This window comes from Fukomys damarensis, unplaced genomic scaffold (genome assembly GCF_012274545.1).
Source record: "Fukomys damarensis isolate Sample0158 unplaced genomic scaffold, DMR_v1.0_HiC HiC_scaffold_26, whole genome shotgun sequence".
In the NCBI taxonomy this organism is placed as follows: domain Eukaryota; kingdom Metazoa; phylum Chordata; class Mammalia; order Rodentia; family Bathyergidae; genus Fukomys; species Fukomys damarensis.
Window position 1 is genome coordinate 10784941 of NW_022900938.1, and position 11992 is coordinate 10796932.

The window sequence follows — 11992 nt, forward strand, 5'->3', positions numbered from 1 at the left end:
AACTCTTAAAGATACTGGCATAGGGAAAAACTTTATGTATAAATCTTCAGTAGCACAGGAACTAGCACAAAGAATCAACAATTGAGATCTCATCTTTTTAAAAGTTTTTGCACTGCAAGAGAAACAGTCAACAGAGCTAAGTGACAACTTACAATGTGGGAAAAAAAATTTTTACCAGCTGTTCCTCAGACAAAGGTCTACTATAAAGAATTCAAAAAACTCAGACCACCCCAAATATAAAGACCTAATTCAAAAATGGGCATCTGAACTGAACAGACATTTCTCAGACAAAGAAGTAGAAGCAGCAAATAACATATGAAAAATAACATATGGTCATTCAAGAGATGCAGATGAAAACAACACTGAGATTCCATCTCATCCCAGAAAGAATGGCTGCTATCAAGAAATCAACCAATAACAAATGTTGGCAGAATTGTGCAGAGAAAGGAACCCTTCTTCTTTGTTGGGGAAGTGCAGACTGGTGTAACCATTGTGGAAATAGGTATGGAGATACCTCAAACAACTAGGATTACAAGTCCCATTTGACCCAGCCATTCCTCTGCTGGGTATCTTCCTAAAAGAATCAGACCATAGTGATATATGCACACCCATGTTTATAGTGGCACCATTTGTAATAGTTAAAACTTGGAAACTGCTCAATTGCCTTTCAACTGGAGATTGGATAAAGAAGATGTGGTATTTTTTATAAAATAGAGTACTACTCAGCCATAAAGAATGAGAAACTAGAGACATTTATAGCTAAGTGGATGCACAATGAGGCCATACTCAAGTGAAATAAATAGGACACACATGTAAACATTGAATAGTTTCTCTGGTGTGAAAAAGTAAAAGTATAAATAAGGATCAAAATTTATATTTGATATTGTGTAACAGGAAAAAAGTCTAAAAGAGTAGAGGAAGTGGGACGGGTAGGGGAAAGATAAAAAGGGAAAGGAAAAAATATGTGAAAAGGAAAAACATGGAAATAAAGTCTTTGTAACTAGGAAAGAGTGGAGGAGTTAAGGGAGCGCAAGGGAATGGGAAAAAAATAAGAACCAAGATACAGCATGTAAAGGTACAAGATCCTAATGAGGAATGTAACTGTATTGTATACGTAAAATGTACCAGTAAACTTAATGGAAAAAAGTTAATAAAAAGTAAAAAAATAAAAATAAATAAATCTCCCAGGGTCATTTTTACATGCCAAAGATATGAAATATTATCCTATACCTACTTTCTTCCTAAATCACATGAAGACAGGAGTCTTTAAGACTCATATATTATTTTATCAGAAAAATATAAAAGGGTTTTTTTCTGAAACCTTAGCTATGTCTCATATATTAATATCCTAAATTTCTTGATAAAGATCATAGATTAAAAACATGTGTCAAGTCTCTCACCCTACAGAAACTGACTATTATAATACTTACTCCTCAGCAATATAAAGATTGAAAAAAATGAAAGGAGTGGGAATAAAATTCTGGAGAGCAGGTCAACAAGTCAATACTTTCTAGGCACTGATCAGAGTGACTCAGCAGAGCCAAAAAATCTAGATCCCAGTGTGGAAGCAAAGAAAGAAGAGAATAATAGACTTCACATTCCTTACAGAAGACCCAAATGTTCAAAGCTGTGTTCAGTGGATACCTCTAGATGTGTTAGATAAAAAGGAAGAAGGAAAGTTAGTAGGATTTTTAGAAGTCTATTTATTAAGTATCCACAATTCCAAAGTATTACGAAAAGGCATTTGCAAAGGAAATGTTCACCAAATTCTAGTGAGAGATGGCACACGAGCCTCTGTGATAAGCGAGGATATTGGCAGGGGTGGGGGGGTTTGCAAAGCAGAGAGAAGCTGAAATTTGCAAGGGATCTAAGGTTGTTTCAAAACTATAGTCAGAAGCAAGAATTTCATTTAAGTATGAAACTATTAGAAAGGAACGATGTGAAGGTATTAATGAAATAAAATGTTTATATGTACACATGATTTGAACTTGGAATCTGTGAAACATATAGTTTCTAGAAAATAAAGTAAAAAGGAACATAATAAAAGCATAGTCTGACAGCTGTATATCAGAGGAGAAAAATTAAAACAAAATTTGGGAGTCTGCAAGAATTTACAAATTCCACAAAATTATAAGACAATCTTTATGTCCATTATAACTTGATGTGATTTTGTTCCACTAGAGAAAAAAGGAGAAAAATCATCTCCTAATCATAACACAGACAGGAGAAAATTAATCTACACAAAGTTACTACCAAAACAGTCAGGTAATGGATTTTAACAGACCTCAGCTGATGAAAACCTAGTGCCAAAACAACTTTAAAGGAGCAAAGACTATAAGACAGACAACAGACTAAATTGAAAACAAAATATATTCAAATAACAATTTTGATGGAATTTTTCTTTTTTTGGGGGGGGTGGTATCAGATATTGAACTCAGGACCTTGTATTTGTGAAGCAGGCTGCAGCACCACTGAGCTAAATCCCTGGCCCTTGATGGAAGATTTTCATTAAAACTTCAAAAATAAATTTAAACATTGACATAAAATAGGAATAAAAAAGAATATTGATGAATCCAGAAAGAAAATAAAAGTATTTTCAGAAATGCAGACTAAGTCACAAGATCTCCACAGGGAAGTAAGAAATACCTACCAGGCATATGAGAAAATTAACCCAGAGCAATCAACACAAGATAAAGCCCTAAAAAACTATTAACTTATACCATGAAGACAAATATTCCTTACATCTTCCAAGCCAAAGATCAAATATATTAAAAATGAGCCACAGAGGTAGACCAGTCAATGACTTCTCAAACGGAATAATAACAGCAAGGCAACAATAAGAACCCCATTTTTTTTCTCTAAATACTCAATGGGGGAAAAAAACTTTGAACAAGGAACTTTATTTAATTCAAGCTGATCATCAAATCTACAATAAACTTTTTAGAGTTCTGCATTGATAGTGCATTCTTAGGAAATTTTCTAGAGGAGGAATACCTCCCAAAACATAGCTGCACAAAACTTTAACAAAAAAGAGTCAAGGGGGGAAAAGTGAATATGTACAGACTATATGTTGCATAAAAAATACAAATAATGCAATAAAAACAGGAGGACAAGTAAAGAATAGAATAAGCTCATTAGTTGCATTTCTAGTAAAAGCAATAGGTGGGAAGGAAAAGATACCATTAAAACTGACAAACCTAATAGATGTCAAAAACGTAGACCTGAAAGCATTTTTAAAAATTGCCGTACTAAGTTAACACTAAAACAAAATGAAATATTACAAAATACAAAGTATTTTCTCTGAGGAAAAGAACATACTATAAAATAATATATAATTATATAATCACAGAGTTGAGAACACAGTAGTCGTATCCTAGAAATGAATGGACTTAAAGAACCTACCAGATATAATTTAAAATTTGTTAGCCAAAATAGATTGAATACCTTTCTGTTGTAGCCTGGCAAAGATACTGAAGCTTTAAAAACATAAATATTAAGAAAGATCTTTTTATGACTTCATTTCACAAGTATGAGAACTTTTAACTTTATTAAATACTCTTGTGAAAGAAGAAATAGAAACAAAAACTAAGAAACTTCTAAATAATGATAAAACAATACAAAACATTTAAACAGTGGTTGAAATAAATTATAAGATTAAATACAGAATTTAATAAAAACAAAACATGTATTAAATATTTGATCTCAAAAACCAGAGAAATAACAAAATAAACCAGAGGAAACATGAAGAGAAAATCATACAGACAGAAATTAGACTAAGAATAGGAAAATAATAGATTTAACTGAATAAATCCTATTTAAAAATAACAACAAAATATGGCCCGTTATGGTTTAGGTCTAAAATGCCCCTAATGAAAAGTGGACCTTGGCTGGCGGTTAGTCACTGGGCCATGACCTGGAAAGGTACCCTTGTCCCTGCTTCTCCCTTCTTCCTGTGCTTCTGTCCTCCATGAGTTGAGCAGCTATGCTCCTTCCACCATGCCCTTTCTGCACTGGAGCCAAATGACTTCCGACTGAACCCACGATCGAGTGTGAGCCAAGTAAACCTCTCCTCCTCCAACAGTGGGTATTGGGTATTTTCGTTCCACTGAGGGAAAAGTGACTAAGACACACCCATTTGCTAATCTGATCAAGCAAAGAAACAAGATACAAACATACAAAATACAGAATTGCAAACAGCCCATTTGCCCATCAGTTGGAAACTGGATAAAGAAGATGTGGTTTTTCTATAAAATGGAATATTACTCAGCCATAAAGAACGAGAAAATAGATTCATTCATAGGAAAATGGGTACATATTGAAGATATACTCCTAAGTGAAATAAATAAGTCACACATGTGTAAATACCGAATCGTTTCTCTGGTGTGAATAAAATGCAATAATACATAAGATCCTAATAAGATTACTGACATTGTGAAATGGGAAGAAAGGGGCTAAAGGTGTAGGGAAGGTGGGATGGGTAGGGGAAGGGTAATAAGGGAAAAGAAAAAATGTGAGATAATGAAAAGATGGGAAGAAAGTGCTTGTAGATGGGGAGGGGAGGAGGGGGTGAAGGGATGGCAGGGGTAAGGGGAAAAAATGAGAACCAAGACCTGTCATGTAGAGGTACAAGATCCCAATGATGAATGTGACTATACTGTATCCCTAAAATGTACCAATAAACTCAATTAAATCTGGGAAAAAATACTACAAAAGAAAAAGAATTGCAAAAAACAAACAAAGACTGTAATGAAAACATTTAATTATGAGACAAGTTTTCAGATTTCTATGAAGATATTTCTGAAAATCTACACAAAATGTCTAATTTTCAAGAAAACACAGATTGCTAAAAAGGACTAAAGATAGAAAGGTTAAACACAACCAGTGACGGGCTGGGGATTTAGCTCAGTGGTTCCGGAGCATGCCTCGCAAGTGCAAGGACCTGAGTTCGATCCCCAGTACCACACACACACACAAAAAACACAACCAGTGATGAAGAAACAGGAATACCGCCCACAAATGCAAAAGCCCACACACACATCCCAAGGTGTTCAAAGCATCATCTGAGGAATTTTTCTAAACTTTGAAAGAAAAAAAAATAATCAAGTTATCCGTTATGTTGAAAATGTTCAGAAAAACTGTTTGGCTGTGTTTTATTTGTTTTGTTTTGCTGTGTTTTGTCTATGGTACTTACCAATGCTAGGAAGTGCTATAACATTAAGCTGCATTCCCAGCTCCCCAATTATTTTTAACCAAGCAACTATAATATTAATGTATAACTACAATGAACAGTGTAAAAAAGAAGCTACAGAACAGTATCACTTGTGCATATCACACAAAAGTACTAAATATGGGCAAATAATACATTAAGGAATAGTACCAAATGGCCACATGGGATATTCTCAAGAAATGTAAAGATTAGTCCAATACTAGGTAATGTTTTAATATAATATATCAAGGAAATAAATCTAAAAAGAAAAATAAGTTGATTTCTATACAAGTGCTAACGAATCTTTGAAATAGTTAATAATCTATTACTACATCTTAGAAAACACCCAAAAATAAAAATTGATAGATGCTTTTAACCTCACATAGATACATGGCTTAATCCTAAACCCAGCATCTCATGTAAAGAGTTCTAACAAGGAAAAGCTTGTTTCTTCAATACTGTACTACACAAGAGATACTGAATGTATTAAGACAAAACAAAACAGAAGGATAAGATTTGGTTAATAAGATATTACACCATACATTGAGACACCAGAAAATTAATAATTAAACTAGCTTTAAAAAAAGCATTCAGTAAGGAAGTAGAAAAAATATGGAAATCAATAATATTCATAAATGCAAATAATTAAAATGTTGTAACATTTATAAAACATTATAATGATGAAATGGTTAAATATAAAGAAGGAAACTCAAGAAATGTGTCAGACTAAGTGTGAAATTTTATGCAACTCCTGAAAGACAAGAAGTTAAATAGACAGGTAGGTTCTTTGTTCTCAGGTGGAATGATTCAACAACATAAAGATGTCACTTGTTTCTGAATTAATTTATAAATTTCAGAATAGTAAGAAAGCACTAAAAAGAAATGCCTGTAAGGGTTTTTATGTTATTTGAAGTGCTAGAAAGTCTATAGTATAGTTTAAGTGAATGTGATACTAACATGAATAGACAGACACATGTAATAGAATACGGAGCCCAGAAAGAGACCAGCATGTGTTACTGACAGCCTTGTCTTGTGGGTGGCTCACATTTCTGTTATTTCCAGTGTCAGCTGTGGTTCAGACTATCTCTCAAGGATGTTTACATAGCCTTGGAAGACAGACATCGTGCCTGCTTCCAGAACAGAGAGTAGACTTGTTTCCTGACCATGAAATAAAGATAATGTCATGTAGATTAATGAATGTATTTGACAATAACAATGGAAATTTACACTTATGACAATATTTAGGGATGGGTTAGTGAATGGTCACAGAAAATTAAAACAATTATTATTTCAGAGAGAACAAGTTTATAATAAATATTCAATAGATACTTTCTCTTTAAATAATATTTACCAAAACATGCTTAAATATTTAATTATAAAAAGTAGTCTATTGTCTAGTGTAGATAATATATTATTTTTGATAAAATTAAAATAAAAGCCTTTTATTTTTGAGAATTCTAGCACATGAATATTTTTGAACAGAAAAAAAAGCAAATATCCCCTTACATAAATCTAAGTGTCTTGCATTACAGCATACAGTAAGCTTAAACTATTTGACTTCATTTCCTAATTCATTCCATTTTTATACATCAATTTTTAGGATTTTGTCTTAGCAAAAAATGTTTTATCATGGATGCCTGGAAAATAGTCTCAAATAAAGCAATAAGATCATAGCTAAATATGGGTCTCCAGATGGAATTCTATAGAATCACTTCATAATGACTAATATGATGGGAAATTACATGGAAGACATTTGTGACATGATTTATTTTTAAAGTTATTATGATATTCTTTTACCTTTCAACCAAAACATGATAAACAGTACAGAGAAAATAGTTCCCACCTCCAATTTCCTGTATTTCCAATGTAACATCTCTTAACATCTCTATATTAAAAGTATAAGTATGTACCACTATTATCAACAAGATACTTTATTGCAAGTAAACTGTGTTTCTCCTGTACTTTATTGCTTTGAATAATTCTCCTTGAGCTTTATTCTCTATTTAGGAAAGCTTTCAGATGTAAACTTTCTAGATTACATACTTTGTCATCCTTACATGCCAGGATGAAATTTCACAGATGTTTTTCAAATGGTACAGCAAATATTATTGTCAAAATAATGCACTGGCCAAGCACAGAATGAGAGTGGCGTGACACTGGGACAGGTTCTCATCACCCTGCCCAATACGTGGGGTCACCAAGTGTCTGTCCACTCAAGACAGTTTTAATCTGTTCCTGTAATTCCCCCGGAATATCGACTGCCACAGATGGACCTACACTGACAACCAGACGGCGGCCCAGCTCCTGCCCAGGGTCAGAGATTCTATTGGCATCAATAACAGTGATGCTAATACGTGTTCTTGCCTTCACCAAAACTCCTCCTGCTCTGCACAAAAGCAGACTCTTGCCAATCTTTTCCTGGTAGAGTGAACAAACAGTGTTTCACTTCATTTTCTCATTAATTATGTCCTTATACATCCATTACAATGACTTCACCTTAGTAATAAATGCTTTATTGTTGATGCCAGAAAAAATTAAAATCAGGACAATAGTCTTGAGTAAAGCAATAAGATAATAGCTGATTGTGGCTCTTTTTTTCCCCCAGCTACAGTGCTTTTTATTTTTAACAAAAAAATACAGGAGCGTAAGATGGGATGAAAAGTGTGACGTGTCTCTGGGTACCACCCCTCTCTGGTGGTCCCACACCAAAATGTTATTAAATAATGGAAAGGACACCATTTACAGTACCAGAACACCATTACAACTGCATAAGGGTCAAAACTACAGTAACGTCCTAGGTGCCATGGCCAGTTATGGAATCTTACAGGAAATGTAACTGCGGTCAGCAGTGCAATGGCGGTGTTTCACAGTGCCTTCAGTTCCTGCCCTAAAACATAGTTCGGTTTCCAGCAGGTCCCATTCCCGGGAAAAGGCAAAGCCTTTCCACATCCCCAACTCTGGAATCACAGAGCCCAGCTGAAAAGTCACAGTGGATAACTGTGAAAACTACAAAGTGTTCCTTTCACAGCAGAGGAGTTGTGGGACCACATTCAGTCTTCTACAAAATGTTGGAGGGCAGGGACAAAGGGAAAAAATGAGAACCAAGACCTGTCATGTAAATGTACAAGATCCCAACGATGAGTGTAACAGTATTGTATACCTAGAATGTACCAATAAACTCAAAGAAAAAAAATGTTATTTCAGAAGGGACAGAGAATGCAGTCTGTGCTTTGCTACAAACCAGACAGCAAAAACATACACTGCGTGTTGTGGGACGCAGTCTTCAGGCTTCTTTCATTTCCCCTAGCACGGGTTCCTGCAGCATGGTACTTGTGAGTCCTGAATAAGCATATAAAAATGCATTGGCATCTCTCCTCTTGAATTCTGCAGACTTCAGAGCCTGGAGCCCATTATTGTATTCTACCATCAATGACTGCAATTTTTCCTTTAGCTTTGCAGAGCTATTCCTCTATGGCAGCGCATGGCACAGGTATACAAGAAAATACTGGTTTTAGTCTATACTGTTTCTGTAGCAATTATGGAATAAAATAAGCTAACTTTTCTCATGGGAAAAACTGACTGGCTGTATACATCTTTATTTTATATTGTGGCTCGCCTAATGAAATTCTATCCTACTGAAATTAGGAAAATTTACATATAGGGCAGGCCTGGCCCTCATTCACAACACTTTGAGAATACCGTATGAGAAAAATTATATGGTTAAAACTTTTCCTGGAACACAAGCATGAAAACAACTTTCGCTTGGGGGGACTCTAAGGAGTCATCTGTCCCTCCCATGAGGAGGAGTCTAAAGTGTCTCCAAGGAAACTGTTACAGTACTCGGGAAGGCTAGACTCTCAGTGAACCCTGTAGGTGGTATGATCCGCAAAATGCAACCCCATCAGCTGGGAGTGGATGGAGGGCCCAGAGAAGGCATCGCAGAAAAGACCAAATTTAAGCTCAAGTCCCAAGAGTAGCTGAGGTACACAGTTATTGCAAGGGAGTTTGCCAGAAGAGAGGCTGGCTGCCTTCCAGAGCCTCCTAGACTCATATTCTTTACATCGGTGGGTTTACTATGGCCCAGGAATTGGCCTGCAGTTCTACTCACTAAATAACCTGGTTTTGTCAGCTTCCCAAAAGCAAATCCACTTCTGAAGAACAAGCTTACCCTGTTCAAGCTCCTGAGATAGATGAATAAAACCAAAATGGGACTTTATTGACAATGTGAAATCATTGTTATAGGGCTGAAAACACTTGAAGACTACATGAGCAACACATTCTGTCCTTGTAAGCACACACATGGAAAGAAAGAATAATCAGAAGATTGTTTAATAAATGTGGGATCAAAACAAAGAAGTTAGGCGAATCCAATTTTTAATGGCATTAACCACCGACAGCTGATGAGTTCATCTTCAAGCAGGAGTAGGCTTGCCAACAGAGCTACAATACTCAGGCTCTTGGCTAAATGTCTTTCCCTCCTGGGTAGTACTTGGATGAAAACTGCCAAATTTGCCCTCCTGACTTCTTTCTGAAGGGTTTCCATGACTAACCAGCTTGTATCCAACTGAGACATTCTTTCCTCAGATACCCTAACGCTTTATATAGAGTTGCAGTCAGCTTTTACAGCCAAGAAAGCCTTGTTTCTTGTCTGATTTTTAAGTTGGAATGATATGTACAATTTTTTAAAATATTTATGTGTGTTATAATTTATAAATTGGAAAGTCTCCTTCAACTCTTTCAGAATCCCAATGTTCTTCTTAGAAATGTATACACATGCATATACACACACAAGCAGTTAAGTAAATAAAACATTCGACACTGGTTGACTCAGAATGTAACTCGCACCTCAGATCATCATCCGTCTGTTGGCAGACACCCTGACCACCGAAGCTCTGATCCACCTGCCCACTGCTTTCCTCTGGACCCTCAACACTTTTGGTCTCTCCTGCCACGGTCCCTTTTTGTCCTAGCTCACCTCGAACGCATCCACATCTTCAGGGATCTGAACAGAACTAAGTTATCCATTCTCACAACTTCACAAGTTCTATTCTCCGAGGATTTTCAGCTCCTTCTATTTCTTTTCACTTCCCAGTGTCCTCTTACTTTCTCCACTCTCCTCCCTTGCCTAGCATAGATTCCATGGTTCAATATTTCAATCATTCTCTGTAGTTAAACATATGTGATTTTCGATTCCCATATAACAACTTCCTTTTATCTCACCTGGAAAAATCTCAGCTGTGAAAACCCACCTGTTCTTCCCCCATTCTTGAAGAAAAATACAGAAGGTTGCTGGCCAACTTAAATTTATTGCCACAAACCTCAATGATTTATCAGTTACTGCTTCTTTTAGACAATTTAAATTTCACCTTCCAAAAGAATGATTTTTACCTTTTTCTTACAGTCACAAAACTGTGTTCATGCTCAGCTGATTTTCTTGCTTTTAATTTTACTTAGAAAATATAAACAGTTCAAAGAGAAATTTCCTATTTTCTACCACTAAACCCACTGCTGTATATCTCTATTGACTCAAACCATACATTTCCTTTTATTTTTGTCCACTTATTATCACTGTTGAAGGCTCGGTGATCCAGGTGGGTAGTCGTCTTCATTTCTCTTATAATCGTGAACCCTGTGTTCCCCACTCCCTTGCATCATAATTTTTTCTCTCTGTGGATCATTCTCACAAGTAAGAAACACCCCGTTTCCATTTCTTTGTTCCGGTTTCCAGGAGGAAAATATTTTACATGTACTCCTGTTACTTTCTCCCCTAGCTGTACCCCTCCACTAAAGCAACTCTGTTCACCAAAGTATTACACACATGCAGCACCCAGACCTCAGTCTTCATCTACCCTGGCTTCTCAACACCTTTCTCACCAATAATATCTCTCCTCTTGGTGCAAGACTTTCAACACTTGCCTTCATGAAACCACTGCCCTAGTCAGCAGTCACCCTCATTGCTTCCCACATCAACCTTTCTGCTAGACCCTCCTGCCTAGTGCCTAGATATTGCAACACTCTAGAATTTATTCCCCAATCTTCTTGTTTCTCCTTTCTAATCATCTGCTGCATCAAATCCCAGAAATTTTCAAAAATCAAAACTGTGAATACTAAATTTTATGTCTACTTGTTATCCTTTCTACTGATCCAGATTCTGATATCCAATTTCCTACTCACCATCTCCACTTGGATAGCCATAGAAACCTCAAGTAAAATATTTAATACTGAATTTCTATTTTTCACACCCTTCTCTTCCACCCCCAAGGAGCTCTGTGTCATCTCATTAATAGCAGAATCACTCGTCCAAATTTAGACCTAAAACCTCATAACCATTAATTCTTCTTTTTCATACTGCATTAGCCAGCTTTCCTGTTGCTGAAACACAGTACCCAATATGCACAACTAAAAGGAGGAGAGGTTTAACTTGGCTCATGGCTTCAGGGGATTCGGTACATACTGTTAGTGCCAAGGCAGAAATATCATGATGGAAGGATATGACAGAGCCAAGGTATTTAGTTCATGGAGGCTGGGAAGGACAGCAGAAGAGTGCCAGAGAGGAAGGGGTGAGAAACCAGATATAGATGCTCAAGGACACACCTCCATGACCCACACAGATAGCCAAAAGATGTTCCACCAATCAATCCTCTGGGTAGATCTCAATGCCAATCCAGTGGGTGCTCCTACCTAGTCACAACCCACTCAAACATACGATCCAAAAGCAAAGCTTTTTAAAATACAACAAATTAAAGATCTCAATATTCTCAAAAATGTTCCTTTAGATCAAGAAAC